Source organism: Delphinapterus leucas, chromosome 3 (genome assembly GCF_059928025.1).
Source record: "Delphinapterus leucas isolate spDelLeu-1000000601 "Yukka" chromosome 3, BTC_Dleu_Yukka2, whole genome shotgun sequence".
In the NCBI taxonomy this organism is placed as follows: domain Eukaryota; kingdom Metazoa; phylum Chordata; class Mammalia; order Artiodactyla; family Monodontidae; genus Delphinapterus; species Delphinapterus leucas.
The window spans coordinates 83,991,017-84,018,056 of NC_143131.1; the positions used below are offsets into that span (position 1 = coordinate 83,991,017).

At 35.7% G+C, this 27,040-nt stretch overlaps 1 non-coding gene across 1 annotated transcript; it reads left to right on the plus strand.

Moving 5' to 3' along the window:
- The first annotated feature begins 2,145 nt into the window (after nt 1–2,145).
- On the plus strand, nt 2,146–2,251 carry LOC115801673 (U6 spliceosomal RNA). The gene has a single exon (XR_004021987.1). It is a non-coding gene; the product is annotated as a U6 spliceosomal RNA (small nuclear RNA).
- The last annotated feature ends 24,789 nt before the right edge of the window (nt 2,252–27,040 follow it).

Genomic DNA, 27,040 nt, shown 5'->3' on the forward strand with positions numbered 1-27,040 from the left:
CGGGGTTTAGACAGGCATGTGCCAAGCTGCTGCACCCTGCGTCCTGACACACCTACATATCCCGCTATTTTTAGTAACAACATCAAAAGTAATTTCAGCAGTTGATAAAACCAAATGACTTCTTACAACATTACCATTAGAGTATTTTATGTACCATAAAAGAGGCACTAATTACCACAGGAAGTCAGGACAGCTTTATATTTTTCTCTCTAAATGACACAAAACATTGTAAGCACTATAGTTAGTATCATTTTGTCATGAGTTCTTTTTAGATTTAAATATAGACCATTCCCAAGCTCATTTTTCAAAGCTTATGTTTGAAAAATCATGAATGACATATTTACACTATAAGTATTTCTTAAAAATAGATGTAGGGAGTTTATTTTGGTCCCCAAACAAAAATGTTCACTTATGCTAAACAAGCACCAGAGAGAGTTTCATATCCAAGCCTCCAATTTTCTACTTGATTCCTTGTCAGCAACAATGAAGTTTTCCAGCAAATGGAAAGGATTTAAACATGGCAAATTCCAATGGTAAGGCTACAAAAATTGTCTTCGTAGTGCAGGCACTAAACCTAGATAGCAGAGGAGAGAGTTTTATTTTATTGGATTATTACAAATTCATAGCCTTGAGATCGCGGTACTTCTGGGATAGAAGAAGATCAAGTTTAAATGTCTTAAAGTGTCCTTTTCTATACTGTAGTTTACAAATTCTATAATGTCCTTCGCACAGAATACTTTTAAGGAGAGATCAAAAAGTAAACAAATGAGCACCACATGCATTACATAAAAATTAACATTGGCTGAAAAGTATGTTAAATCATGGGCTGAATACAATTATACTTTGAATACAGTGTGTTGTTTCTTCCAGTTTATTCCTATTCTAGGCAATTTCAAATCCATTTTTTTATTTCAAAGCCAAGCTACAATTTGCCAAGTTATTATATTTTTATCACACAGCAATGTTACCAGTGGGTATTCAATGTGTACTAGTACAACAATAACAATAATTGTATGTTGCATTTGTGTAGAAGTTGAACAAATGTAACACAATTGCAAGTGAAAATATATTCTCATATATTTCTAATATAAAGAAATATAACTCTGAGCTTAGAGTCACTAGGTACTCAATATCATATAATTAGTAATGACTGACACAGAGACTTGACACAATTTTCTCACTCAAAGTCCAGGAATAAGAGAAAAAATTTATAAAGTAAAGTAAAAGAGCCTTGGTATTAAAGTTTTAACCATTAGTTATAATAAATAGTAATGTAAGATATAGTTTTATAAATATAATTTATGCTACACAGCTATAGTAGTCTTGAAAAGAAATGAAGGAGTACAGGAAATTCTTACATGTTTGTCTCATTAGAAAGAATCTACATGTTGTGATTTCAAAATTTTTATCTCAGATCCTTTCCTTTAGTATTCCTTAAGGAAGTAAGATAGTGAAAAATAAGGAATATCATGCATTCATTCAATGCCAACTATGTGCCAGGCACTGTGCTCTTTGATTGGAACTCAAATGTGAAATGCATTCTCCTTACCTTTAAGGAGAGTGTTTTGGGAATAAGCAGAAAAATATATATACAATTCCAATTCAACATGATTATTATGAAATCTGTATGTAAGAAACGTACAAGAGCCTAAATACTTCTGTCTTAAAGCTTCTACTTGTCCTATCTCATAACAGCTTATTTACAATGTATTGCTTTTGAAGATGTCAAGATTACAACAAAGGATATAACTTTCCTATGAATTATTTGTCATTTTGCAAACCAGGCATGAGTTTTAAACAAGGGGAAAAGCCAAAAAGAAAGTGACTGTATACTATTCTGTGAAATTATATTGCCAATCTCTTCTATGTGGCCTGGAATTAAATAAAAATAGAAGAATTAGCAAAGATTATACATTAAGTTTTGTTGGTCATGCACTCTACAAAACTACCTGGCAAAATGGGTATGTAAAGATAAGATCCAGCTTATAGTACATATGTAGAACTACACACCTTGGCATCGGGCCTTGTCCATAGGTTTTTGTCTAATTCAGGTAAAGTTTATTTATGGACTAATGACAGCCCTGAGTTTTAGGGCCTCTGTTGCTGGGCATGCCATCAGAAGTCTGCCCCTGTTAAAGATCCCCAGAGCTCGTTTCGGCACCACATATACTAAAATTGAGACAATACACAGAGAATAGCATGGCCCCTGTGCAAAGATGACATGCAAATTTGTGAGGCATTCCATATTTTTCCATCTCATGTCCATGGATCGGAAAAACTAATACTGTTAAAATGGCCATACTACCCAAAACCATCTATAGATTCAATGCAATCCCCATCAAAATACCAAAGGTATTGTTCACAGAAATAGAAGAAACAATTCTAAACTTTGTGTGCAACTAAAAAAGACCCTGAATAGCCAAAACAATCCTGAGAAAGAATAACAAAGACAGAGCCATCACACTTCCTGATTTCAAACTGTACTACAAAGCTATAGTAATAAAAAACAGTACGGTACTGGCACACAAATAGACACATAGAGCAATGAAACAGAATAGACAGCCCAGAATTAAATCATGGCATACATGGTCAACGAATATTTGACAAGGAAGCAAAGAAAGGATAAAGGAGAAAGGATAGTCTTTTCAACAAATGCTTCTGGAAAAACTAAAAAAAATATACAAACTATGAAATTGGACCCCTATCTCACACTACTCACAAAATCTAACTTTATATGGATCAAAGACTTTAACATAAGAACTGATACCATAGAAGAAAGTGTAGGGAAGAAAATGTAGGGAAGAAGCCTATCGATCTTGGTCTTGGCAATGATTTTTTTAGACGTGATGCCAAAAGCACAAAAAACAAAAGCAAAAATCAACAAATGGCACTACATCAAGCTCAAAAGCTTCTGCACAGAAAAAGAAACTAATTAACAAAATGAAAAGACAGTCTATAGAATAGGAAAAAAATTTTGCAAACCAAATATTGGATAAGGAGTTAATATCCAAAATATAAAGAACTCATACAACTTAATAACAAACACACAATCCAATTCAAAATGGGCAGAAGAACTAAATAGACATTTTTCCAAAGAGGACATCAAAATGGCCAAGAAGAACATGAAAAGATGCTCAACATCACTAATCATCTGGAAAATGCAAATCAAAACCACAATGAGCTATCACCTCACACCTGTAGAATGGCTATCATCAAGACGACAAGAGACAACAGGTGCTAGCAAGGATGTGGTGAAACAGGAACCCTCGTACACTGGTGGTAGGAATGTAAATTGGTTCAACCACTATAAACAATATGGAGGTTCCTCAAAAATTAAAAGTCATCTACCACAGGATCAAGCAATTTTGGCTATATACTGAAAGGAAATAAAAACACAATTGTGACAAGATATATGCACTCCCATGTTTACTGAAGCAGTTCTCACAATATGATGACCAAAAAATTGGAAACAACCCAAATGCCCATCAACAGATGAATGAATAAATAAGATGTGATACATATACACAATGGAATATTATTCAGCCATGAGGATATCCTGCCATTTTAGACAAGATGGATAGACCTTGAGCACATTATGCTAAGTGAGGTTAAGTCAGAGAATGACAAGTACTGTATGATATCACTTATATGTGGAATCTAAAAACAATTTAACCTTTAAAAAACAGTAAAATGGTAGCTACTAGGGGATGGGGTGGGTAGGGAGGATAAGATTGATAATTCAAGGGTACAAACTTGATACGGGGAGTAAATAAGCAACAGAAATCTAATGCACAGTATAATTAATATAGACAATAATATTGCACTATAATTATATAATTTGATAAATATTGCTACATTAGCAATCACATTACAGTGTATAAAAGTATCAAAGTAACATACTGTACACCTTAAATTTACATGTCAAGTTTATTCAACTAAAAAAACAGACACATGTAATAATGGAACAGAACTGACGGCCCAGAAATAAACACCACATTGTATATGGCCAATTAACGTCTGACAAAAGCGCCAAGAATATACAATGGAGAAAAGATAGTCTCTTCAATAAATGGTATTGGGAAAACTGGTCTCTTATCTTACACCATACAGAAAAATCATCTCAAAATGGATTAAAGACTTTACATGTCAATGTCTACTTAGACAATATCACACCATTTCAGGCAAACTGTAAGAATCTTGAATAGTGTAATTCTATTTATACCCCCAGACTTTATATTATTGTTGTAATATAGTTCACATCTAAATACATCATAAACCCCAAAATACAGTGTTATAATTTTTATTTAATTTTTAAAAAAAAGATCCCCCAAATTAGGCCAAGCATTCTAAAGAATTCATCCACACTCAGTTCATGAGGGTCACAACCCCAGTAATTGAGTTCAGAATTTCCTTGGATGATTTATCTGTCCATTTCACACCTCTCTTTGAGAGGATGTGAAATGGCCCAGATCCTACTGGTCTATAATGGAAATCACCATGCTTAACAAATATAACACAGGACATTTAAATGTTAATTACTAAAAAAAAAAAAGTTCCATATGTCAAAGTAACCCCAATTATTTCCCCTTAAGTCTTACTTTAACCTTGGGGAATTTCATACATTGTTAAATATTATCTCCCAAACAGTGAATCCTAGAATCCCCTTCCCCATAATTTTATACCCTATCCCAACTTTTTCCCAAAATACTTTTGCCTGATTCCCTTGGTAATGATTAGACATATTGGGAGGCTTTAAAAATTAAGTGCAGATAATAGAATTGTTAAACAAACAGTGGCTTGTTTTAAAACTGTCCTTCTGCCCAGAGTATAAAGCCCCCATGTTCTATCATGGGCAGCCTTAAGAAAGTCAAATACTGGATTCAAAGACAGGCAGGAGCAATATATTTTTTTCAATCTGTCTCCTAGAGTAATGGAAATAAAAACGAAAATAAACAAATGGGACCTAATTAAACTCAAAACCTTTTGCACAGCAAAGGAAACCATAAACAAAGTGAAAAGACAACCCACAGAATGGGAGAAAATATTTGCAAACGATGCAACTGGCAAGGGATTAGTCTCCAAAATTTATAAACAGCTCATGCAGCTCAATATCAAAAAAACAAACAACCCAATCCAAAAATGGGCAGAAGACCTAAATAGACACTTCTCCAAAGAAGACATACAGATGGCCAAGGGACACATGAAAAGATACTCAACATCGCTAATAGAGAAATGTAAATCAAAACTAAAATGACATTATCACCTCACACCAGACAGAATGGCCATCATCAAAGTCTATAAGCAATAAATGCTGGAGAGGGTGTGGAGAGAAAGGAACCATCCTACACTGTTGATGGGAATGTAAACTGGTACAACCACTATGGAGAACAGTATGGAGATTCCTTAAAACTAAAAATAGAACTACCATATGATCCATCAATCTCACTCCTGGGCATATATCTGGAGAAAACCATAATTTGAAAAGATACATGCACTGCAGTGTTCATTGCAGCACTATTTACAATAGCCAAGATATGGAAGCAACCTAAATGTCCATCGACAGAGAAATGGATAAAGATGTGGAATATGAGCCATTGAAAAGAATGAAAAAATACCATTTGCAGCAACATGAATGGACATGGAGATTCTCATACTAAGTGAAGTAAGTCAGGTAGAGAAAGACAAATATCATATGATATCGCTTATACGTGGAATCTAAAATAATTGATACAAATGAACTTATTTACAAAACAGAAACAGATTCACAGACTTAGAAAACAAACTTATGGTTACCAAAGGGGAAAGGCAGGGGTGAGGGATAAATTGGGAGTTTGGGATTGACATATACAACACTACTATATTTAAAATAGATAACCAACAAGGACCTACTGTATAACACAGGGAACTCTGCTCAATATTCTGTAATAACCTAAATGGGAAAAGAATTTGCAAAAGAATAGATATATGTATATGTATAACTGAGTCACTTTGCTGTACACCTGAAACTAACACAACATTGTAAATCAACTATAGTCCAATATAAAATAAAAATTTTTTAAAGATTTAAATAAATAAATAAAATATATTATTTAAAAAATAGACTGGCAGGCCTTCAGAAGCAACTTTTCTGGATTTCTCATTTCCTTCCTCTTCCCAGGGATTACTATTTCATATTCCACTATCAAGGAGTCCTCCTTGTTAAAAATAAAAACACTCTGAATCATCTGCACTCAAGAATACCAAGAGACAGAGTTCCATTCTATACCCCACCTAGGCTTTCACTGAGTTCCACTTTCTAGTATGAGAAATGCTCCCAATTCCCCCCGCCTGCTTCTTGAGGTAATTGTTACACTGATGGATCTTCTTAACCTTCTGAAAAGACTTACCACAGGGCCTTGACCTTCCCAGTCCCACAGAAATTGCTTTCATTTCTATCAAGGGGATTCAGGAAGAACATGAATCACAAGGTTTTTCTAAGAGTCTAACTCTGAATAGAACTAATTAGAGAAGATCTAAACTGTCCATGGATCAAAAGGGAAGAAAATACTATAAGAACCTTCCTCACCAATAGCTAGAAAACATTGTTGAACAGTCTCAGCTCCTACTGTTACGGATGCAGTCTCCAAGCCTCAGCCCAGATGTGTTTGTTAATCCTCCCTAGCTCCTTCCTCAGGACATAGTTTGAAGTCTCTCTCAGATCTCATGCTTCCCAGAGAAGCTGATTTATCAGTGATCTTTCCAGAACTCTAATCTCTGCTGAAAAGACATTTCTCACCTCAGTTTTTTTTGTTTTTGTTTTTCGTCAGTTAATGTGGTTGTTTGTTTGGCAATATCATCAGCTTGACTGAAACCAACATTTCCACACTGGAAAAGAGGAAACCTGAAGTCATTATAGTGCAACAAATACATCCCTGAAAGTACTAAAGGAATTTCAAATTCTAAAAAAAAATTCTGACAATCATTCATGCTTCATTCCTTTTGGAAGCACTGGTCTAGCATAAACAATGACAGCAGAAAGTGAAAAAGCTGTAAGAGATGAAAAGAGATTTCACTGGGTACTGAGAGATCCATTACTTCTTGCTGAGAGCATCAGGGAAAGCTTTATGAGAGGGTTAATATTCCATCTGGACACTGAATGATAGAAATGATTTAGATAGGCAGTAGAAAAGGAGGGCATATCACCCATAACCCTTGGTTAACACAAAAAATTAAGATGAGAGTCAGTAATAAAAAGACCTAAGAGTACAACTAACCAGTTTCCCAACGCCCAGTTTTCACAGGCTAGCAAAACAACTACAAGCTGAAATGTTCCAATGGACAAACAGGAGGGCACACCAAAAATGTTTTAAATCGAGGGTGGTAAGACCAAGGACTGCATAGGGTCACAGCAACTGACCCAGTGACCTGAAAGGCCACCAAAAGAGGTGAACAGTTTTGATATTCATCTCACAATGAAAAGAAGATAATGTTTCAAACACCAACAAGACTGACCAAAAGGGTGTATACACGGTAGCCAATGAATCATCACGGTAGCCAATGAATCTGGGCCGTATCCATTTTGAAACAACAGTGATCACTTATTATTCCTTCCAGTTAGACTTGTCTAGATACCACGTTCAAATGTAAATTGCATTTTTCTCTGAACAAGAAAATAAGGGTACTTATTTTACAAGACAGATGTAGGTAATAAAAGAATGGGTTCCCAAGAGTTTCCCAAGAACAATGCAAAAAAATCACATATAAACTTCTATTTTCAGCTTTTAATAGTATAATTCTGACTAACATACCATTTAAGTTTTAGCATGTTTCCAAAACATGACGAAGATTCACAAATAACATTTGTTGAATACATTCTATTACATTTTTAAAATATGCTATGTTTTTTCCAAGCTCACTTCATTCGATGCAACACTCTTAAGACTTCTAATTAGATTACTATTAATAACTCCGGTAATTAATCTCTAACACTATTCCTTAGTAGAGGAATTAATATTTCTGCTAAAGAAATCGTAAACCACCAACATACGGTAATTATACCAACATCTTAGTGAGGTAAGAAAAAAATTCCTTAGATTTAATTTGATTTAAACATTCACATATACTTTACTAATATCAGATCATGGATGTGTGGTGCCTTAAATTAAATGGAATGATTTTTCAGCTCTTATATTCAGGGAGAAAAGTCTCCCTTTTATTTGAGAGACATACAGCCAAGCAGCAGCAGGGTTAGCTGGGTAAATGCGGAAGGGAGGGAGGGTTGAAAGGGGGAAGACTCCAGCACACAGGAGGCATAGGGAGCAGTAGAAAGAGGCATAAGGAGAAACACAAAGAAGTCAAAGCTCTCAATTTTAATGTAATGAATTACAAAAGGAAAATGACAGTTTTCTAAGCTTAGTAATAAAAACACCTAGATATACCTCTTTTCCAAACTTTGGAATACTCTCACCAAAGCAACCATATTAATGTCTTAAAATCCAGTGTTATATCAGCTAGTTTCTTCAAACTAACCTCATTACTAAGATTATGTAATTATTCCATAATAGCATTGCCCTAATTTACTCCCATTGGCTTAATGCACTGTTAGGAATATATTAAATAATTTACCTTCCATTAAATCATGGATTTTTTTTTTTTCACATTCTCAGTGGTTTGCTTTGGTTGGTTTTCTTGTAAATGTTGACATTACTCTAAAAAGCCATATTAATTTTACTTTACTAAAAACCTATAATAGATTATATTAAAAACTGTAATCTCATCCTTGTGCACATCAAACCAGATTAAAAATGAAATAAATTAAAAACCTATATTACATTGATATTTTTACTGTACTAGAGTCACATCTCCAGTCAGTGCTCCTAATCATTAAGCCTGTATGGTAATAATTAGTGCATATTATAGCAGAAATAAAGGCATTGCTTGATATTTGCTTAGGGAGCTATGAATAGATAATCAAGAAAGTTTAATTCTTTTTTAGAAGTAGCCAAAGGCTGACTCAGAGCATATATTTTGCTAGTAGATAAATGGTGAATAATGTGTACCTTCATCTACAATGTTAACTTCTGCTTAGGGGTCTACACTACAAAGTAAACATATACTGATTTTATGATGTTTTGCTCAAAGTATCTATTAAATTGTGATTATTCCTTGTTCTGTACTCTCTATTATATATATGATAACTTACATATGCCATCACTGATGAAAGGAAACAAAACAAAATTCTATTATTAATGTAAAAAAATCTTCATTAAAAAACTTTTAGTTTTGTATTTACAAAGAGAGACAAATACAACGTATGAAAACAAATTCTTGCGCTCCAGTGATATATTTAACAATGCCTTCATATGAATGTTTTCACATGGATGGCCTAAAAAGGAAGAAAATTCTAGTCCACAGAGTCAAATTATTAGTGGCAGAAAAAGGGAAAAAATTAAATGATTGTCCTTTGACTGTGCCCTACTCTAAAAGAGACCATGAAATAAAATGAAATTTTAGAACTAATTTTTATTCTTAATTTTTAGCTGAAATATATGTATCCATGTGAGCCTAAAATCATATCTTTCATGTAGTAGGTGCTCAATATTTTTGAATAAACAAAATATCAATATATTAGTGATTTTTAAGGGGTCTTGAAACTAGATAGTTCATTTGTTTTTGTGCTCAGCAAATTCTACTTTTGCTTTTAACCAAGAGAGAATTTATTTTATGCTGTTTAAAAAATATTAGCGAACCCTTTAAAGAAACAAAGAAAATAGAAGCTCTAGGCTAGGATTAACTTGCTTGAAAAAGAGCTTCATGTATTTTTGACAACTAAAGAGCATGAATAAATAGAGAAAATCATATTAAGAGAGTGAATGATAGTAGGTGAAGGCAGAAGGAACATAATTATCCAGAGAAATGAAAACCTTGGCATTCCAAAGAAAAGCTATGATTAGGGATGGAGGGGAGAAAAGAATCAATTTATTGCTTTGTTGCTTTCATCCACTAAAAGCTTGAAAATCCAAGAGTGATTTAGACTTCAGAGTTTAAACTTTTCTTGTATTCAACAAGTATGTATGGAGTCAGGGAGAGAGTAGAGAGGACAGTACATCTGTGACGGTTTGGAGTCCAGGTGGAGAGTTACAAATTTAGCACAGTGTTCGGAGATTTGGAGACATTTGAGTAAAGGTAGAGATATTTGCTGGTATCAACTAATAGTCAATGATCATGAAATATTTAACCAGATATACCTTGGAGATATTGTGGGTTCAGTTCCAGACCAACATGATAAAGAGGATATCACACTAAAGTGAGTCACATGAATTTTTTAGCTACCCAGGGCATATAAAAGTTATTTTTACATCATAGTGTATTAAGTATGCAATAGCTTTAAGTCTTTTAAAAAGTATACACCTTAATAAAAAAAATGCTTCATTGCTAAAAAATGTTAACCATCATCTGAGCCTTCAGTGATTTGTAGTCTTTTTTGCTGATGGAGGGTCTTGCCTCGATGTTGAGAGCTGCTGACTGATCAGGGTGATAGTTGCTAAAGGTTGCTACGGTTGTGACAATTTCTTGAAGTAAGACAACAATTGAAGTTTGCTGCATCCATTGACTCTTCCTTTCACGAACAATTTCTCTGTAGCATGCAATGCTTTTGATAGCATTTTACCCACAGAAGAACTTCTTTCAAAATTGGAGTCAGTCCCCTCAAATCCTGCCACTGCTTTATCAACTAGGTTGATGTCATATTCTAAAGCCTTTTGTCATTTCAACAACTTTCTCATCATCTTCACCAGTAGTAGTTTCCATCTCAAGGAAACACTTTCTTTGCTCATCAATAAGAAGCAATTCCTCATCTAAGTTTCATTATGAGATTGCAGCAATTCACTCCACTTCTAATTCTAGTTTTCTTGCTATTTCTACCACATCTGCAGTTACTTCCTCCACTGAAGTCTTGAACCCCTCCAAGTTATCCATGAGGGCTGGAATCAACTTCTTCCAAACTCCTGTTAATGCTAATATTTTGACCTCTTCCCATGAATCATGGATGTTCTTAATAGCATCTATAATGGTGAATCATTTCCAGAAGGTCTTCAATTGACTTTACCAAGATCCCTTAGAGGAATCACTATGGCAGCTATAGCCCTACAAAATCTATTTCTTAAATCACAAGACTTGAAAGTTGAAATGACTCCTTGATTCATGGGCTACAGAATGGATACTTTGTTAGCAGGCATGAAAACATTAATCTCATTGTACATCTCCATCAGAGCTCTTGGGTGACCATATGTCAATAAGAGGTAATATTTTGAATTTATTTTTTTCTGAGCAGTAGGTCTCAACAGTGGGCTTAAACAGTAAACTATGTTGTAAACAGATGTGCTGCCATCCAGGCTTTGTTGTTCCACTTATAGAGCACAGGTAGAGCAGATTTAGCATAATTTTTAAGGGCCTTGGGGTTTTTAGAATGGTCAATGAGCACTGTCTCTAATTTCATGTCATCAGCTACATCAGTCCCTAATAAGAGAGTCAGCCTGTCCCTTGAAGCTTGAAAGCCAGGTATTAACTTCTCTCTAGCTATGCAAGTCCTAGATTTCATCTTCTTCCATTATATGACTGTTCAGTCTACATTGAAAATCTGATGTTTATTGTAGCCACCTTCATTAATGATCACAGCTAGATCTGGATAACTTGCAGCAGCTTTTACATCAGCCCTTGTTGCTTCAACCTGCACTTTGATGTTATGGAGACGGCTTCTTTCCTTAAACCTCATAAACCAACCTCTGCTAGCTGCAGACTTCTGCAGCTTCCTCACCTCTCCTAGCCTTCATAAAATTGAAGAGAATTAGGGCCTTGCTCTGGACTAGGCTTTGGCTTAAAGGAATGTTGTGGCTGTTTTGGTCTTCTAAGGCTGTTTCCCTCTCTTATCATTCTCATGTTCACTGGTAGCACTTTTAATTTCATTTAAGAACTTTTTCTTTGCATTCACAACTGGACTGTTTGGCACAAGAGGCCTAACTTTCAGTCTATCTCAGCTTTTGGCATGGCTTCCTCACTAAGCTTAATAATTTCTAGCTTTTGATTTAAAGTGAGAGACATGCGACTCTTCCTTTTGCTTGAACATTAGAGGCCACTGCAGAATGATTAATTGGCCCAATATTAATATCAATTAATATCAGTATTGTTGTGTTTCAGGGACTAGGGCGGCCTGAGGAGACGGAGAGAGATGGGGTAACAGCTGGTTGGTGAAGCAGTCAGAACACACATATTTATCAGTGAAGTTCACTGTTTTATATAGGCACACATCATGGTGCCTCAAAACAATTACAATAGGTGCTCAACATCACTGATTATTAGAGAAATGCAAATCAAAACTATAATGAGGTATCACCTCACACTGGTCAGAATGGCCATCATCAAAGAAATCTACAAACAGTAAATGCTGGAGAGGGTGCAGAGAAAAGGGAACCCTTGTACACTGTTGGTGAGAATGTAAATTGGTACAGCCACTAAAGAGAACAGTATGGAGGTTCCTTAAAAAACTAAAAATAGAGCTACCACATGATCCAGCAATCCCACTCCTGGGCATATATCTGGAGAAAACCATAATTCAAAAAGATACATGCACCCCAATGTTTATTGCAGCACTATTTACAATAGCTAGGACATGGAAGCAACGTAAATGTCCATCAACAGAGAAATGGATAAAGAAGATGTGGTACATATATACAATGGAGTATTACTCAGCCATAAATAAGAATGAAATAATGCCATTTGCAGCAATGTGGATGGACCCAGAGATTGTCATACTGAGTGAAGTAAGTCAAACAGAGAAAGACAAATTATCATGTGATATCGCTTATATGTGAATCTAAAAAAAATGGTACAAATGAACCTATTTATAAAACAGAAATAGAGTCACAGATGTAGAAAACAAACTTATGGTTACCAAGGGGGGAAGTGGGGAGAGGAATAAGTTGGGAGATTGTGATTGACATATACACACTACTATATATAAAATAGATAACTAATAAGAACCTACTGTATAGCACAGGGAACTCTACTCAGTACTCTGCAATGACCTATGTGGGAAAAGAATCTAAAAAAGAGTGGATATATGTATACATATAACTGATTGACTTATTTGTTTTTGGCTGCATTGGGTCTTCGTTGCTGCGCATAGGCTTTCTCTAATTGCGGTGAGAGAGGGTTACTCTTTGTTATGGTGCCCGTGCTTCTCACTGTGGTGGCTTCTCTTGTTGTGGAGAATGGGCTCTAGGCGCATGGACTTCAGTAGTGTGGCTTGCAGGCTCTAGAGTGCAGGCTCAGTAGTTGTGGCGCATGGGCTTAGTTGTTCCGCAGCATGTGGGATCTTCCCTGACCAGGGATCGAACCAGTGTCCCCTGAATTGGCAAGCAGATTCTTAACCACTGCGCCACCAGGGAAGTCCCTATCTGGTTCACTTCACTGTACAGCAGAAACTAACTCAACATTGTAAATCAACTATACTCCAATAAAAATTAATATTAAGAATAATTTAAAAATCACTGATCACAGATCACCATAATATAATAATAGTGAAAAAGTTTGAAATATTGCAAAAATTACCAAACTGTGACACAGAGACAGGAAGTGAACAAATGTTGTTAGAAAAAAGGCACCAGGGCTTCCCTGGTGGCGCAGTGGTTGAGAGTCCGCCTACCGATGCAGGGGATGCGGGTTCGTGCCCCAGTATGGGAAGATCCCACATGCCGCGGAGCGGCTGGGCCCGTGAGCCATGGCCGCTGAGCCTGCGCGTCTGGAGCCTGTGCTCCGCAACGGGAGAGGCCACAACAGTGAGAGGCCCGCGTACAGCAAAAAAAAAAAAAAAATACAGTGCTCGGCTTTCCTGAAACTTCATGAAGATGTCAACTTCCCTAGGAGATAATGGAGAACACAATACCATTTTAAATATAGATAGGAGAAAAATCATCCCCTGAATTTGTAATTCCAATTTCAATATTAAATAGCTAAACATTAATATTTGTACTATATTTCCTTGGTATTCTTTTAAATGTTTCTACATTCATAAATCACACGTGAAAATAATGTTCATCATTTCAGAAATTTATATATATAAATTCTTTAAGCCATTGTTCTAAGTAGAAACTCATGTAGAACTATAAATTAAAGGTTTCCACCACCTACTCAGTTCCCTGTCTGCCTGCATAGTGATATTTTTATTATCCTTCCAGAAGTACATATGTAAAAATTCTATCTCAGATAAATTTGGAATCTATAATAGAGTCAGGAGAGATCTCAAATAGAGTCAGGAGATGAGAAGGGGGAGCTCTCAAGCCCTGGGAAGATAGCAGAGACCAATAGAAAGAAGAAAGACTCCTTTCCTGGCAATGCCTTAGCCAATTAAAAGACATGGACTCTTTGTTTACTACAGCCCTCCTAACTTCTTTTCCTTTCTGTAAAAGCATTCTTCCCTTGCCATGCGGGGACTTGCACATGGCTCTCCATGGTTGCAGACCTTGAATTGCAATTCTTTGCTGATCCCAGGTAAACCCACATTTGCTAGATAAATATCTGGCAATCTATTTACTTCAGGTCAACAGATAATACATATGTATGATCTATCACTTCACACCTCAAATATTCCTTAGTCTGAGCTCTGTTCTGTTCCTTTGGTTAATTAATAATTCTCAAAAAATATTACATGCCAATATAGAGAGCTACCTCTGGAATGCCTGCAAAATATCCTATCAATTATATGGATTCTATATGCAAATTATGTTTTTTTAAATAGAATCCAAGATTTGATTTTGCAGGGAACCAAGTGGTAATACCCAGAAAATGTGACTAATGTCTAATGCCAATTCTGCTAATGGATATGAGGCCTCTAGAATAATCTGTGGAGTATTTTTATGTCTCCTCTGGTGAGAATATGCAAAGTATGGCCAAGATTAAGTAACACAAGCCCATTTGTCCATCCTGATTCCTGCATGTTCAATGGATTGCTTCCTGCCGTCAAATGTTTGCTTAGCTGACAACTGAGATTTAAAGCAAAGTTAACAACAGAAAACAAGCTCCAAGTAATGCGGCTCCGTTGCCAGGTCACTGTGCTGTTCACTCACAGTGGGCTCTGTGAGCGACTCAGAGAAAAGGCTCCACATTGGCTCTGTTCTGCGTGTTATCAGCCCCCAAACAACACTGAGCAGTGGGTGATGCAGCAGTCTTCACCCCTGTCACCCATGAGAAAGCTGGAGATTTAATCTCTCTTCCATGAAGCACTCAAGCATCTTATCTGCTGGCAGCTTGATTTTCTCTTCCCTCTCTCAGTATGGCTTTCTCTTTCATTCTGTCCACAGGGACTTTGTATCAAAAACCAGAAAAGGAATCAATGTGAGGGTCTGAGCTGGATATTTGTGTTATTTTTCAAACCTAAATTGTATTTCTATAGGTGTATTTGTTATTTTGTGGTTAGTGTTTAGTGTGCCCAAACACCTGTGGTTAACAAATGTCTGTAGCACTCTGGAGAGAATAAAACACACAGGCTCTCTAACTTCACATAACCCACCAAAACAACCCAATTCTCTCACAAGGGCCAGCATATGCTAAACATTTTACAAATTATTTATCAATAATTTGTCTATAGGGTTCATGAAAATCGCGACCATTTCTTATAATTCCCACACTAAAATGCACAATTACAGTCAATGACTTGTTTTGATGCTCCATTCTTAAGACCACAAAGAAAAACTTTTAAAAAATAGGGATATTTGATATGAATAAAGATAAGATAAAGAGTCTGTGTGTCTGGGATTACAAAATTTTATTCACTGAAATGTCCTATTCTATTTGAACACACGAAGCTAAATCACCCAAGTAAATGCCATCAACCAGCCAGGTCATTGTTCTGGGCAATGTTTTAGATTAGACTGATCTGCTATGTATCAAAAATGATCAGTGAGTCCACACATGTCTCTTCTGAGTAGTTTCCAGCCTGGGAAGCAAAATGAAGTCTTAGAATTTGGAGTGAACCCTGCTCCGTAACACAGACCATTCAGGCCCTCCCAGGTACTAGCCTAATGGATTCAAAGTTCATTAATCTTATCCCAACCTCCATACATACTGAATCCTGACCTGAATAATTTCCTTTCCTCTCTTCTGGTGATCTCAGGCATACTTTAAGTCAAATCCAGCACATTTCCTCCCCCCTCAGTCAAACCGTTTGACAGTCCCCACCATGAAAGACTCTCCATTATTCATTCTATAAACCTGTTGTGAACTTGTTGTCTTTTTCAAATAATTTAACAATTAAGTATGTATTACTGGATTTTCTGAATTACACATATTTTCTCCGAAATACTGTTTTATCTCAATACAGAAACCGTAACCTTGTCTTCTAATACACCAAAGTGACTACTATAAGGCTAAGCACATAGTGAGAACTCAGTAAATGCTTGTTGATTTGATAGTTGTAAAGTTGGTGAAGAAATGGTGGCTCTGTTATCAATAACTTAATGGTCAAGGACTAAATGCTACTTTAAAAATTCTAGTTTAATCTTGAAATATAGAATCCTCTATACCTGGACCTACCCAAGAACCCTGCCATGTATTAAAAATCTGTCTTTATGTATAATTTTAGATGAAACTGGAGATAAATGGCTTTGTGCTCAGTTGTTCTGGGAAATGCTTAACATTCTCAAATAATGCCATTCAGTTTTTCAATGTATAACAAGCTTTTAAAAGGCTACTGCCAAAAGTTGTTTACATAAAACTGCTTTGTCCTTTAAAAATCTGATGTTTAACTAGAAACACACGTTTCACTTGGCCCACATTAGCAGCAATTACCAAAAAATGTTCATTTGATTCCTTAAAAGAAATGAAGCTGATATACTTTTTATAGTAAATCAAATGCCTTAACTGAGCATTTAACGTTCTTCCCATATATCATTATTTCATACTCTGAAGATTACAATGAGCCCAATACTCATATTTTTAAAATTTTCTTGAATAAATGCAGAAATCATGTTCGCTCCTCTCTCACCTATGTGATTGCTGCTAAAATATGCTAAAGATACATGCATGCAGGTATCTAATAAATGTATGATAATTCAGTGGTTTAATTTCATTTAATTTCTTGATACTCTAGCATATTGATTATTCAGGTTACCTTAATATGCATTCTCCTAGCAACCCGTTTTTCCTTTGTTTTTTATCCTTTATTTATTGTTATATGTATGAGATTGATTAGCTATGTGTATAATTACTTATTTAATGTCTCCTTTCGCATAGGGTCCATAAGAGCAAAATTCACATTTATTTTGTTTACCTTTGCATTCTTAGTGCTTAAAAGTTATATGCACAAAATAAATCCTCAACAAATAATTTTGAAAAAATGAATTAAAATCAATGTGATATACCACATTAACAAATTAAAGAATAAAAATCATATGATCATCTTGATGCAGAAAAAGCTTTTGACAAAATTCAACGCTGATTTATGATAAAAACTCTCAACAAAGTGGGTATGGGGGAACATATCTCAACATAACAAAGGCCGTGTATGACAAGCCCACAGCTAACATCATACTCTGTGGTGAAAACTGCAAGTATTTCCTGTAAGATCAGGAACAAGACAAGGATACCCACTCTCACCACATTTATTTAACATAGTATTGGAAGCCCTAGCTACAGCAATTGGACAAGACAAAGAAATAAAAGGAATGAAATTGGAAAGAAAGAAGCAATGTGGTCACTGTTTGCAGATGACATGATACTATATATAGAAAATCCTAAAAATGCCATCAAAAAACTATTAGAACTCCTCAATGAATTCAGTAAAGCTTCAGTATACAAAATTAATATAGAGAAATCTGTTGTGTTTCTATACTCTAATAGTGAATTAGAGAAAGAGAAATTAAGAAAATAATTCCATTTATAATCTCATCAAAAAGAATAAAATATATAGGAATAAATCTAACTAAGGAGGTAAAAGACCTGTACTCAGAAAACTATAAGACACTGGTGAACAAAATTGATGATGACACAAACAAATGGAAAGATACACCATGCTCATGGATTGGAAGAATATAATTAAAATGAACATACTACCTAAGGTAATCTACAGATTCAATGCAATTCCTATCAAAATACCAATTGCATTTTTCACAGAACTAGAATAATTCTAAAAATATGTATGTATTTGTGTGTATATAACATAAAAGATCCCAAATAGCCAAAACAATCTTGGGAAAAATGAACAAAGCATCACTATTTCAAACTACACTACAAAGCTACAGGCATCAAAACAGTAAGGTATTGACACAAAAACAGACATATAAATCAATGGAACCGAATAGAGAGCCCAGAAATGAACTCACACTTATATGGTCAATTAATCTATGACAAAGGAGGCAAGGCTATGCAACGGGAAAAAGACAGCCTCTTCAATAAATGATGTTAGAAAAACTGGCCAGCCACATGCAAAAGAATGAAACTTGACTACTTTCTCCCACCATATACAAAAATAAACTTGAACAGATTATAGACTTAAATGTAAGGCCTGAAACCATAAAACTTCTAGAAGAAAACATAGGCAGTACACTCTTTGACATCAGTCTTAGCAATATTTCTTTTGGATCTGTCTCCTCAAGCAAGGAAAACAAAAGCAAAAATAAGCAAATGGGACTACATAAAACTAAAAAGCTTTTGCACAGCAAAAGAAACTATCAACAAAATGAAAAGGCCAGCTACTAAATGGGAGAATATATTTACAAATGATATACTGATAAGGGGTTAATATCCAAAATATATAAAGAACTCATGCAATTCAACATTAAAAAACAAACAACTCAATTGAAAAAATGAGTAGATCACCTGAACAGATTTTTTTTTCAAAGACAACATACAAATGGCCAACATGAACATGAAAAGATGCTCAACATCATTAATCATCAGGGAAATGCAAATCAAACCACATGAAATATTACCTCACACCTGTCAGAATGGCTATTATCAAAGAGACAACAAATAACAAGCATTGGCCAAAATGTGGAGAAAAGGGAACCCTCATGCACTGTTGGTGGGAATGTACATTTGTACAGCCACTATAGAAAACAGTATGGAGGTTCCTCAAAAAATTAAAAATAGAACTACCATACAATCCAGCAATTCCACTCCTGGGTATTTATCTGAAGAAAATGAAAACACTAATTAGAAAAGATATGTGCACCCTCATGTTCACTGCAGCATTATTTACAATAGCCAAAATATGGAAGCAACCTAAGTACCTATCAATAAATGAATGGATAAAGAAGATGTGTTTTATATATATACACAATGTAATATTACTCAGCCATAAAAAAAGAATGAATTTTTGCCACTTGTGACAACATGAATGGACCTAGAGGGCATTATGCTAAGTGAAATAAGTCAGAGAAATACAAATAACATATGATTTCACTTATATGTAGAATCTGAAAAACAAAACAATGAACAAACATGTCAAAACAGAAACAGAGCCATAGATACAGAGAACCAACAGGTGGTTGCCAGTGGGAGGAGGGTAGGGGAGTGAGAGAAATAGGTGAGGGAGATTAAAATGTATAAACCTCCAGTTACAAAATAAATGAAATGTATAGTGTGGGGAATACAGACAACAATAGTGTAATATCTTTTTATGGTGACAGATGGTAACTAGACTTATCATGGGGTTTTTTTGTAATGTATGAAAATATCAAATCACTATGTTGTGCACCAGGAACTAGCACAGTGTTGTAGGTCAATTATACTTCAGAAACAAACAAACTCATAGAAAAAGAGATCAACTTTGTGGTCACCAGTAGTGAGAAGGGGGCGGAGTTGGGATATTAGATGAAGGATTTTTAAAAAGAAAGAAAGAAAAGAAAAAGAAATGAAAAGAGAAATTTTGGTTTTAGCTCCAACTGTAAAGAGCTTGGAAATATTACTGCCATCCGTACAACAAGAAAATGTTTCAGAAATTGAAAATCAGGGACTTTGTGGATCCATCAGAAAACTTAGGTTACAGGGCAAATTGCCACCCCAATCCAGACAGACGTGCATATCCAGAAAGATGCACGTCCAACCAAGATCTGCTCAGCAGAAGCCACTTAAAGTCATAAACTGGTAAGAATATATACATAATAATTTTGACAAGCTAACAGAAGCTCAATGAAGACCAGGATGAGAGTAAAACATGTCTAGGGACTGCATTCTTTTGTGGGGGGCAGTGTTGACACTTACCTGAGCTTTCCTTCTAGGACCCCACCACACTTTCACAGTGAGGATTCAAGAAATATCCCTTTCTTGACCCAGGCAGAAGAGGAAGAAGAGTAACAATGTGAAACAGGCAGATTTGTCCATAACAAAAGGACTTCATCAGAACACAATTCTGAAACTTTATTTCAAATGTAGCAAAGTAAATCCTCCCCACTCCAACCCCCTCCAGTCCTCTTGTCTCACTTAAGAGGTTTAAAAAAAAATGAAAACAAAAAACAGAGAATAGGGCTTCAAAAAATACATATGGAACACTGTAGGAGAAAAAAAGCTATGTATCACTACAGGTGTAACAGAAACACTTGTGAAGACTACAGCCCCAAGATACAGGCCTACTAAATAACTGAGACTAAATCAGAATATTTTTAGAATGATCAGCCTCACCCACATGCTACCACCCTACCAACAAGCCTCCAGGGTATTAACAGTGTGTTACTAATGAAAAAGTTGTAGGAGTAACTCTTTGAGTAATGTACATATCAGAGTCCCAAAGCCAAAGTGGGAGACAAAAACAAGGACATTAGAGCAATTTGAAGACTCTGGTACCTATAACTAAACAAATATTAAACATAATTTGACTCCCAGCCAGATCTTGATCCATGAAAGAAAAAATTGATAAGCTGAACATCATGAAAAAAAAAATTAAGTGCTATATAAAGGACAGTGTTAAGAGAATAAAAAGACAAGTCACAGACTGATAGAAAATGTTTGGAAATCACATGTCAGAGGAATGATTTGTATCCAAAATATACAAAGAACTATTGAAACTCTAAAATAAGAAAACAAAATACCTAACTAAAAAATGTGCAACAGATCTGAACAGACACTTCACCAAAGAAGATATATAGATGGCAAATAAGTATATGAAAAGAGGCTTACCATCCTTTCTCATTAGGAAATTTCAATTTAAAGACACTATTAGATACCACTACATACCTATTAGGGTGGCTAAAAGCCCAAAAACACACCAAAAAAAACAAAAAAATACTGACAACAGCAGATGCTGAAGAGCACACGGAGCAACAGGAACTCTCATTCATTGCTGGTGGGAACAGAAAAATGACACAGCCACTCTGGAAGTTTGGCAGTTTCTTACAAAGATAAACATAATCTTAACATATAATGCAGCCACTGTGCTTTCAGATATTGATCCATCTTTTTTTGAAAATGTAAGTCCACAGAAAAATAGCATTGTAAAGATATATACAACTTTATTCATAATCACCAAAAATTGGGAACAAAATGTCCTTCAATGGGTGAATGAATAAAGAAACAATGGAATATTGTTTAATAATAAAATTAATGAACTATCAAGCCATACAGAAACATAGGTGAATCTTAAATGCATATTGCTAAGTAAAAGAATGGTATATATCATATAATTACATTTTTATGACATTCTGGAAAAGTTAAAACTATAGTGGTAGTAAATAGATTCAGTGTTTTTACCAAGAGATTTGGGAAGGCGGAGGATGAATAGACAAAAGAGGATGTTTTAGGGGTGGCAAAATTATTCTATATGATACTGTAATGAAGGATACATGGTACCATGTGTATGTCAAGCCATAGAATTTGCACAAATAAATGAACCTTAATTATGCAAATTTTACAAAACATGTAGGAAGATAGAGGATCTCAGGGTAAAATTCAGACTGTGACAAAACAATCTAACAATATTATAAGGCTATGAAATACTCTCACTAAAGGGATGGGGGAAAAGGTGCTGACCTAAGAAACATCAGTGACTACAAGACCAAAGGCAAAAGAGCTGTACAAAAGCAACGTCCTCTAATTTGTAAAGCTGTTTTCTCAAGGTTATGGTTTAAGAATTCTGAGACTTCTATAAATGTATATGAATTGAAAATTAATGCATGGTAGACAGTGATAGCCAGGTTTATCACTGTCATAGGAGGCTACAGATAAGCAAGGGTGAAAGGAAAGAACGGTATTTATGATATTGGTAGTTGAAAACATCGGTATGATCTCATGTTTGGCTTAGTATAGATACAGATGGATACCTTTGGAAGTATTTATCATATGTTACATATACATGGGTTAGTATACACACATATTTCCTTGCTCTATGAGCTGAGAAGCATAGAAGCAATGATACCCAAGTAGCACTAAGCACATCTAGTGCCCAGATCTTGGTTTCTAATATCATTTTCCAATGAAAAGGACCAGGGTTCTTTGGAGAAATGGCTCAGTCCAGTATTGGGACACAGTATATATAAGATAAAGCCTAAACATCTCTATGGAAGGTGCTAAAAAATGGAAGTGCTTAAAAAGCAATACAGCAATAATGGGAGTATGTCAAAGGAGACAATAACTAAATTAAAGAGCTCCCAGTAACCAAAGTCAAGACAATTTGAGCAACAAAAATAATAAAGTAGTATTAGATTATAACTCAAAGTATAGAATATACATGGGTCCAAACTTATACAAATGATTGAACACACAAGTGGAGAGAATAGACCTTTGCAGAGAATTCAAAATAATTTGTGTAGATACTCACCCCTCTAGGAAGTAGAACATAACTCCTTATTCCCTAAGTGTAGGCTGCACATGGTGACTTCCTTTCAGAGATTAAACACTAAGGAAGGAGATGGAGCTGAGTAAATTTAAACTGAAGAAACCTGACATACGTTATCTCAGCCAAGAGATCAATGAAAACATCAACAATGATAAAGCATGTTGATAGTATATACCCTTTCTATGATGTGACGAAAATGGTACTTTATCTCTATGACTGTCCTCATAAAAACCCATAATCTCAGTCTAATCACAGAAAAACATCAATGAATCCCAAATGAAGGCCATTCTAAAATACCTCATCAGTGTTCCTCAAAACTGCCAGTACCATCAAAAACAAGGAAAGTCTGAGAGCTGTAACAGCCTAGAGGAGCCTAAAGAGACATAACTACTAAAGGTAATGTGACATCCTGGATGGAACTCTCATTAAAAATATATTTAAGGGCTCCCCTGGTGGTGCAGTGGTTGAGAGTCCGCCTGCCGATGCAGGGGACACGGGTTCGTGCCCCAGTCCAGGAGGATCCCACATGCCGCAGAGCGGCTGGGCCCGTGAGCCATGGCTGTTGAGCCTGCGTGTCCGGAGCCTGTGCTCCGCAACGGGAGAGGCCACAACAGTCAGAGGCCCGCGTACCACAAAAAAAAAAAAAAAAAAAAAGGAAAAAAAAAGGAAAGGTTTAGAACCACCACCCAAGAGATGCTATTTTGGTAGGCTTTGAGTGTAGCCCAAGAAGATGCAGTTTCACAAACACCACAGGTGATTCTGATATAGGGTGTCCTCAGAAAATACATTAATAAAAATGGGTTATATCATTTTTTCACATGAATATATGCCATAATTATTCTTTTGCTATTTTGATATCAAAATTTCAAAGAACTTCTATTGAAAGTCAATCTAAACCTTTATGCTTATAAAAATTTTATTACTGTAACTCTTAAGGCCATGCCTCATCTCCAAGTACTTGGGAGGGAACATGAATCTCCAAGTGCACACAGTGCACTTCCTATGTGAGCATCTGAAGCTCTCAGCTGAACAAAGACACTTTAGGTCTGCACATGTCTGGGTGTCAGTAACTATCAGTTCTTCGCTTGATTCTCTTCTTCAGACTTTCCCTTTTCAACTACGCATTATACCTTCATATTCATTTATGAAGCTTTTCTGACTACTGTGGCCTTCAACTACTGTGTAAGTTACTTCAGACCATGGCCAAAACTTCTTTTGTATTCTCTTCAGAGTGACTAGCACATAGTGGATACTCCAAAACGGTATACAGCACATTTCTTTTTCTTTTTCCCCCACTTTTCCCCCTAATAGACATAATGTAAACCCATGTGCACAGAGCAGGAAAGCCAATTAAATAGAAAGAGGAAGGAGAGAGGGAAAAAAAATGAGCATAAGGAAAAGCAACCAGGCCAAGCTAAGCAGGTTGTTTTAGTAACAGAAGGTTCAAGACTTTTGCTCGTTTAGAGCCAGACATTTCTCTGATATTTACAATATAGAGCACCATCTAGTGGCTTTAGTTCAAATTCAAGCAATCCACACTTGCATGCTCAATTTTCAATCAAAATTAAAATGCTAGTTTTGTTTGTAGGATGCAACTCCAGTTATGGAATACATATTTTAGAGACTCAGTAACATAGTCAGAAATTGTCTTTTTAACTGAGATGTGAATGACTAGATAAAATAAGACCTGCAGAGATCAGGAGAAATTGCATTTCAGAGGGAGAAAAAAGCAAGTGAAAGGGCTGTGAGGCAGGGATGAATGTGACACTTTTGAAGGACAGAAGAAAGGCCAGTGGGGCTGGAGTGGGCAAAGGGGAGAGAGGAATGAGAAGAGGAAAGAGAAGTTGATAGAAACCAGTAATTTAGGGTTTTATGGTTCAGGATAAAGGCAACTGGGTAGATGGGTCTGCCTACTGAATTTCTAGTGATGAAATAAATTTCTGTTTTAAGCCCAGACAAGGCAAATTTAAACATAAAATTTTTTTTTCTGCCTGTTTGGGCCTCCTCCCTCCCCTCTCGTGTGCATTGTGCATCTGCATTATGTGTTAACCAGACCTCCCCAATGGCAGAGATACATGCTCAACCATAAACATTAATTTTTCTTCTTCTGGTGCCAGCTATATAATTACTTAGAAAATAACATTCTTTTCTCAATCCTGTAAGGGGTTATGAGGACCTACCACTCGCCTTGTATGTGCAGACATCTTCACTGAGCTTTCCAACATATCATTTCCCTTAAAGATAGCGATCGGTGCAGAACAGACTGGGTCAGATGACCTGGCGAGACACAGGGCCACACCTAATGGAAGTTCTTAGCTTAAACACTTACTTATGACCTTATTAATATGACTAGTTTTATTAATTATATTCTGGCTATTTTACAAGATTGTTTCTTACATTACCAAATTTGTGACTGAGCCTCAGATAAAATTAATGATGATTATGTGATTTGTAATGACTGGCCAAATATATAGTCCTATAATATCAAGGATTTTAATAGTGTAACTCTAAATATGGGAAGAAGTAACAAGAGGTAACCATTTCCTCGACCAGAACAGATTAGTAAGACAGGCGGTCCAGAGGCTTTTGGTTACTGTTAACAGGGCCTAGTCCAGTAATAGCACATTGAGTGGCTATCAACAAAATCCTCTAAAGAGAAAATTATAAGCAAAGTAAAAAGTATCATGTTTCACAAATATACTCACAATAAAAACTTGACCAAGATTATTCATTTTACACATCTGATTTAAAGAGAGAAAAACCTATTTTTTGAAGCCCATGTAAATTAGGTATATGCCAATAGAGCAAAGCTCTCTTAAAGCATGGAGGGGATTTTCAGGTTTTATATTTTAGATTCTCATATTTTAAGAAATATTTGTTTTTATTTTTCCAAATCTATGCAATGTCATGTATCCAGACACCAGGCTGAAGGAATACTAACAAGAGCTAGAATGAAAGAGGTTTGCAAAGCTCATTTACACAAACATCAAAATTTCAAAGAAGCCAACGGGCTTGTGGCAACTTTCCACGCTATTTTCTCTCCATGGAGTGTCTATCTCACTACTTTACCTTCTTCCCAGATAACGCTCTCCCATCCCACAAGACTTAGCTCAAGCATAAAGAAAAAGGCCTTTTTTTGGAGCAACTAACCTAATTGACCAAAGAGGAAGATTTCCTTGACTACTTATTAATTTTTTCATTGACACTAGGAAGAGGATGGGCTTAAAGATTGCAAGTACATTTTATAGCTGTAACTTGAACCTTCTTTTGCCAGAGTTCACACCATTGATTAACAGAAAGGCTATTAAAGAGATTATATTTTGTTTCCATATATATATAACTTTGGGGAATTTTTTCACACATTAATATTCTGTATGCCTTTTCTTCTCCTTCTGTCTGCACCCAGTTTATCAAATTATTCAAAGTACACAAAATATTTTATTATTGCAGTGGATGGAAGGCTTGAGTCCTCCCGCAATTCCTATGTTAAAACCCTAATCCCAAAGTGATGGTATTTGGAAGCAGGGCCTTTGGAGGTAATTAGGTCATAAGGGTGAAGCCTTCATAATGAGATCGGTACCCCTATAAAGAAGTGGCCAGAGAGCTAGCTAGTCCTCTTTCCACCATGTGAAGACACAGCAAGAAAATAGCCGACTGTAAACCAGAAGGAAGGCACTCATCAAGAATCCCACCAAGGTGGCTGCCTGATCTTGGAATTCTAGCCTGAGAAATATTTTTGTGTAAGCAACACAGTCTATGGTAATTTGTTACATCAGCCAGAGCTGACTCAGACAATTCTAATTTCATTTATAACCTACACAAAAATTGTAAGAAAAATAACACAAGAAGCAGCTCAACAATTCTCAAGGAAGAAACCAAGAAGTATACTTAAAAGCTTCTATAGCAGGAAAATGCCACAAAACGTAATACTTTTGAAGAAATACCGTAAAACTAAAAGGATCGAGGAATTCTCTTATGCCCTTAGCAATGTTTATGACACACAGTAGGGACTCAATAACATCTGTTGAAGTTAACTAAACACAATAGTTACTTGTGTTAGGAAGATTTAATCATCATCGTCACCATCTAAAACTAGTATTTATTGAAAAATTAAAGTTATAAGCCATTGCTCTTCAAAATGTGTGGCAGAGTCCTTGAGTTCCTTAGACACACTAAGAAGCCTTATCAGGGAAGAGATGTGTCAGGTGCGCTGCCGCATGTGCCCCACTGTGTGACACA